The sequence below is a fragment of the Rhipicephalus microplus genome, chromosome 4 (assembly GCF_043290135.1).
Source record: "Rhipicephalus microplus isolate Deutch F79 chromosome 4, USDA_Rmic, whole genome shotgun sequence".
In the NCBI taxonomy this organism is placed as follows: Eukaryota; Metazoa; Arthropoda; class Arachnida; order Ixodida; family Ixodidae; genus Rhipicephalus; species Rhipicephalus microplus.
This window is the reverse complement of record NC_134703.1, coordinates 191,736,350-191,743,205: the sequence shown is the minus strand read 5'-3', so window position 1 is coordinate 191,743,205 and position 6,856 is coordinate 191,736,350. Positions and strand designations below refer to the sequence as shown.

The window sequence follows — 6,856 nt, the reverse complement described above, 5'->3', positions numbered from 1 at the left end:
GTATACACTTCTTTTCCTTATTTCGTTGAACGAGGGTCTCGTTCTGGCAGACTTGGTGTGTTTAGGTTGTATAAAAGGGACAATTAATCAGCTGCCCGCTCATAATAAGTTCACGTGCTACGTGACGCCTAACATGCGCATAAGAGTGTTTTTACACTCGCCGTTTGCTTATAGAAGGCGCTGACTGTCACTCCTACTTCTAAATTCACATATAAACCTAAAAAATGGATGAAGGGGAGGCCGCTGTGGTAGCTCAGTGGTTAGAGCATCGAACGCGTTATTCGGAGGTCGTAGGTTCGATTCCTGACCACGGCTGGTTATTTTTTTCGTCCACTTTTCTTTCTTCCTATTTACATTCCATTGGTTTTAATAACTTCCCCTGTACATTCCTTGGTATTACTGTCTGTTAGATCTCATTAATATTGTGTTAAAACACCTAAAACGAGCCCTTAGGTGTACTTTTCTTTCCCTTATTACATTGAACGAGGGTCTCGTACTGGCAGAGTTGGTGTGTTTAGGTTGTATAAGAGGGACAATTAACCAGCTGCCCGCTCATAATAAGTTCACGTGCTACGTGACGCCAAAAAATGCGCATAAGAGTGTTTTCACACTCGCCGTTTGGCTTATAGATGGCGCTGACTGTCACTTCTACTTCTAAATTCACATATAAACCCAAAAAAGTGGATAAAAGGAAGGCCGCTGTGGTAGCTCAGTGGTTAGAGCATCGAACGCGTTATTCGAAGGTTGTAGGTTCGATTCCTGCCTACAGCTGGTTATTTTTTCATCCACTTTTCTTTTTTCTTATTTACATTCCATTTGTTCTAATAACTTCCCCTGTACATTCCTTGGCATTACTGTCTGTTAGATCTCATTAATATTGTGTTAAAACACGGATAACGAGCCCTTAGGTATACACTTCTTTTCCTTATTTCGTTGAACGAGGGTCTCGTACTGGCAGACTTGGTGTGTTTAGGTTGTATAAGAGGGACAATTAATCAGCTGCCCGCTCATAATAAGTTCACGTGCTACGTGACGCCTTACATGCGCATAAGAGTGTCTTTACACTCGCCGTTTGCTTATAGAAGGCGCTGACTGTCACTCCTACATCTAAATTCACATATAAACCCCAAAAAGTGGATGGAGGGAAGGCCGCTGTGGTAGCTCAGTGGTTAGAGCATCGAACGCGTTATTCGAAGGTCGTAGGTTCAATTCCTGCCAACGGCTGGTTATTTTTTCATCCACTTTTCTTTCTTCCTATTTACATTCCATTGGTTCTAATAACTTCACCTGTATTTCCTTGGTATAACTGTCTGTTAGATCTCATTATTATTGTGTAAAAACACGGAAAACGAGCCCTTAGGTTTACACTTCTTTCCCTTATTTCATTGAACGAGGGTCTCGTACTGGCAGACTTGGTGTGTTTAGGTTGTATAAGAGGGACAATTACCAGCTGCCCGCTCATAATAAGTTCACGTGCTACGTGACGCCAAACATGCGCATAAGAGTGTTTTCACACTCGCCGTTTGGCTTATAGATGGCGGTGATTGTCACTCCTACTTCTAAATTCACATATGAACCCCAAAAAGTGGATGGAGGGAAGGCCGCTGTGGTAGCTCAGTGGTTAGAGTATCGAACGTGTTATTCGAAGGTCGTAGGTTCAATTCCTGCCAACGGCTGGTTATTCGTTCATCCACTTTTCTTTCTTCCTATTTACGTTCCATTGGTTCTAATAACTTCCTTTGTACATTCCTTGGCATTGCTGTCTGTTAGATCTCATTAATATTGTGTTAAAACACAGAAAACGAGCCCTTAGGTATACACTTATTTCCCTTATTTCATTGAGCTAGGGTCTCGTACTGGCAGACTTGGTGTGTTTAGGTTGTATAAGAGGGACAATTACACAGCTGCCCGCTCATAATAGGTTAACGTGCTACGTGACGCCTAACATGCGCATAAGAGTGTTTTCACACTCGCCGTTTGGCTTATAGATGGCGGTGACTGTCGTCACTCCTACTTCTAAATTCACATATAAACCCCAAAAAGTGGATGGAGGGAAGGCCGCTGTGGTAGCTCAGTGGTTAGAGCATCGGACGCGTTATTCGAAGGTCGTAGGTTCAATTCCTGCCAACGGCTGGTTATTTTTTCATCCACTTTTCTTTCTTCCTATTTACATTCCATTGGTTCTAATAACTTCACCTGTATTTCCTTGGTATTACTGTCTGTTAGATCTCATTAATATTGTGTAAAAACACGGAAAACGAGCCCTTAGGTTTACACTTCTTTCCCTTATTTCATTCAACGAGGGTCTCGTACTGGCAGACTTGGTGTGTTTAGGTTGTATAAGAGGGACAATTAACCAGCTGCCCGCTCATAATAAGTTCATGTGCTACGTGACGACAAACATGCGCATAAGAGTGTTTTCACAATCGCCGTTTGGCTTATAGATGGCGTTGACTGTCACTCCTACTTTAAATTCACTAATGAACCCAAAAAAGTGAATGGAGGGAAGGCCGCTGTGGTAGCTCAGTGGTTAGAGCATCGAACGCGTTATTCGAAGGTCGTAGGTTCGATTCCTGCACACGGCTGGTTATTTTCTCATCCACTTTTCTTTCTTCTTATTTACATTCCATTGGTTCTACTAGCTTCCCCTGTACATTCTTTGGCATTACTGTCTGTTAGATCTCATTAATATTGTGTTAAAACACGGAAAACGAGCCCTTAGGTATACACTTCTTTCTCTTATTTCATTGAACGAGGGTCTCGTACTGGCAGACTTGGTGTGTTTAGGTTGAATAAGAGATACAATTAATCAGCTGCCCGCTCATAATAAGTTCACGTGCTACGTGACGCCAAAAAATGCGCATAAGAGTGTTTTCACACTCGCCGTTTGGCTTATAGATGGCGCTGACTGTCACTCCTGCTTCTATATTCACATATGAACCCAAAAAAGTGGATGGAGGGAAGGCCGCTGTGGTAGCTCAGTGGTTAGAGCATCGAACGCGTTATTCGAAGGTCGTAGGTTCGATTCCTGCTCACGGCTGGCTATTTTTTCATCCACTTTTCTTTCTTCCTATTTACATTCCATTGGTTCTAATAACTTTCCCTGTACGTTCCTTCGCATTACTGTCTGTTAGATCTCATTAATATTGTGTTAAAACACGGAAAACGAGCCCTTAGGTATACACTTCTTTTCCTTATTTCGTTGAACGAGGGTCTCGTACTGGCAGACTTGGTGTGTTTAGGTTGTATAAGAGGGACAATTAATCAGCTGCCCGCTCATAATAAGTTCACGTGCTACGTGACGCCTAACATGCGCATAAGAGTGTTTTTACACTCGCCGTTTGCTTATAGAAGGCGCTGACTGTCACTCCTACTTCTAAATTCACATATAAACCTAAAAAATGGATGAAGGGGAGGCCGCTCTTGTAGCTCAGTGGTTAGAGCATCGAACGCGTTATTCGGAGGTCGTAGGTTCGATTCCTGACCACGGCTGGTTATTTTTTTCGTCCACTTTTCTTTCTTCCTATTTACATTCCATTGGTTTTAATAACTTCCCCTGTACATTCCTTGGTATTACTGTCTGTTAGATCTCATTAATATTGTGTTAAAACACCTAAAACGAGCCTTTAGGTGTACTTTTCTTTCCCTTATTACATTGAACGAGGGTCTCGTACTGGCAGAGTTGGTGTGTTTAGGTTGTATAAGAGGGACAATTAACCAGCTGCCCGCTCATAATAAGTTCACGTGCTACGTGACGCCAAAAAATGCGCATAAGAGTGTTTTCACACTCGCCGTTTGGCTTATAGATGGCGCTGACTGTCACTTCTACTTCTAAATTCACATATAAACCCAAAAAAGTGGATAAAAGGAAGGCCGCTGTGGTAGCTCAGTGGTTAGAGCATCGAACGCGTTATTCGAAGGTTGTAGGTTCGATTCCTGCCTACAGCTGGTTATTTTTTCATCCACTTTTCTTTTTTCTTATTTACATTCCATTTGTTCTAATAACTTCCCCTGTACATTCCTTGGCATTACTGTCTGTTAGATCTCATTATTATTGTGTTAAAACACGGATAACGAGCCCTTAGGTATACACTTCTTTTCCTTATTTCGTTGAACGAGGGTCTCGTACTGGCAGACTTGGTGTGTTTAGGTTGTATAAGAGGGACAATTAATCAGCTGCCCGCTCATAATAAGTTCACGTGCTACGTGACGCCTTACATGCGCATAAGAGTGTCTTTACACTCGCCGTTTGCTTATAGAAGGCGCTGACTGTCACTCCTACATCTAAATTCACATATAAACCCCAAAAAGTGGATGGAGGGAAGGCCGCTGTGGTAGCTCAGTGGTTAGAGCATCGAACGCGTTATTCGAAGGTCGTAGGTTCAATTCCTGCCAACGGCTGGTTATTTTTTCATCCACTTTTCTTTCTTCCTATTTACATTCCATTGGTTCTAATAACTTCACCTGTATTTCCTTGGTATAACTGTCTGTTAGATCTCATTATTATTGTGTAAAAACACGGAAAACGAGCCCTTAGGTTTACACTTCTTTCCCCTATTTCATTGAACGAGGGTCTCGTACTGGCAGACTTGGTGTGTTTAGGTTGTATAAGAGGGACAATTACCAGCTGCCCGCTCATAATAAGTTCATGTGCTACGTGACGACAAACATGCGCATAAGAGTGTTTTCACCATCGCCGTTTGGCTTATAGATGGCGTTGACTGTCACTCCTACTTCTAAATTCACATATAAACCCAAAAAAGTGGATGGGAGGAAGGCCGCTGTGGTAGCTCAGTGGTTAGAGCATCGAAGGCGTTATTCGAAGGTCGTAGAGTCGATTCCTGCCCACGGCTGGTTATTTTGTCACCCACCTTTCTTTCTTCTTATTGACATTCCATTGGTTCTAATAACTTCCCCTGTACATTCCTTGGCATTACTGTCTGTTAGATCTTATTATTATTGTGTTAAAACACGGAAAACGAGCCCTTAGGTATACACTTCTTTTCCTTATTTCATTAAACGAGGGTCTCGTACTGGCAGACTTGGTGTGTTTAGGTTGTATAAGAGGGACAATTAATCAGCTGCCCGCTCATAATAAGTTAACGTGCTACGTGACGCCTAACATGCGCATAAGAGTGTTTTTACACTCGCCGTTTTCTTATAGAAGGCGCTGACTGTCACTCCTACTTCTAAATTCACATATAAACCTAAAAAGTGAATGGAGGGAAGGCCGCGGTGGTACTTCAGTGGTTAGAGCATCGAACGCGTTATTCGAAGGTCGTAGGTTCGATTCCTGACCACGGCTGGTTATTTTTTCGTCCACTTTTCTTTCTTCCTTTTTACATTCCATTGGTTTTAATAACTTCCCCTGTACATTCCTTGGTATTACTGTCTGTTAGATCTCATTAATACTGTGGTAAAACACGGTAAACGAGCCCTTAGGTGTACACTTCTTTCCCTTATTTCATTGAACGAGGGTGTCGTACTGGCAGACTTGGTGTGTTTAGGCTGTATAAGAGGGACAATTAACCAGCTGCCCGCTCATAATAAGTTCACGTGCTACGTGACGCCAAAGATGCGCATAAGAGTGTTTTCACACTCGCCGTTTGGCTTATAGATGGCGGTGACTGCCACTCCTACTTCTAAATTCACATATAAACCCCAAAAAGTGGATGGAGGGAAGGCCGCTGTGGGAGCTCAGTGGTTAGAGCATCGAACGCGTTATTCGAAGGTCGTAGGTTCAATTCCTGCCAACGACTGGTTGTTTGTTCATCCACTTTTCTTTCTTCCTATTTACGTTCCATTGGTTCTAATAACTTCCCCTGTACATTCCTTGGCATTGCTGTATGTTAAATCTCATTAATATTGTGTTACAACACGGAAAACGAGCCCTTAGGTATACACTTATTTCCCTTATTTCATTGAACTAGGGTCTCGTACTGGCAGACTTGGTGTGTTTAGGTTGTATAAGAGGGACAATTATTCAGCTGCCCGCTCATAATAAGTTCACGTGCTACGTGACGCCAAACATGCGCATAAGAGTGTTTTCACACTCGCCGTTTGGCTTATAGATGGCGCTGACTGTCACTCCTGCTTCTATATTCACATATGAACCCAAAAAAGTGGATTGAGGGAAGGCCGCTGTGGTAGCTCAGTGGTTAGAGCATCGAACGGAATATTCGAAGGTCGTAGGTTCGATTCCTGCCCACGGCTGGTTATTTTTTCATCCACTTTTCTTTCTTCCTATTTACATTCCATTGGTTCTAATAACTTCCCCTGTACATTCCTTGGCATTACTGTCTGTTAGATCTCATTATTATTGTGTTAAAACACGGAAAACGAGCCCTTAGGTATACACTTCTTTCCCTTATTTCATTGAACGAGGGTCTCGTACTGGCAGACTTGGTGTGTTTAGGTTGTATAAGAGGGACAATTACCCAGCTGCCCGCTCATAATAGGTTCACTTGCTACGTGACGCCAAACATGCGCATAAGAGTGTTTTCACACTCGCCGTTTGGCTTATAGATGGCGCTGACTGTCACTCCTACTTCTAAATTTACATATAAACACAAAAAAGTGGATGGAGGGAAGGCTGTTGTGGTAGCTCAGTGGTTAGAGCATCGGACGCGTTATTCGAAGGTCGTAGGTTCAATTCCTGCCAACGGCTGGTTATTCTTTCATCCACTTTTCTTTCTTCCTATTTACATTCCGTTGGTTCTAATAACTTCACCTGTATTTCCTTGGTATTACTGTCTGTTAGATCTCATTAATATTGTGTAAAAACACGGAAAACGAGCCCTTAGGTTTACACTTCTTTCCCTTATTTCATTGAACGAGGGTCTCGTACTGGCAGACT

The 6,856-nt window shown here is 42.6% G+C and overlaps 1 non-coding gene across 1 annotated transcript; it reads left to right on the top strand.

The window, feature by feature from the left end:
• The first annotated feature begins 6,140 nt into the window (after positions 1-6,140).
• On the top strand, positions 6,141-6,213 carry TRNAF-GAA (transfer RNA phenylalanine (anticodon GAA)). Its single transcript has one exon. It is a non-coding gene; the product is annotated as a tRNA-Phe (tRNA).
• The last annotated feature ends 643 nt before the right edge of the window (positions 6,214-6,856 follow it).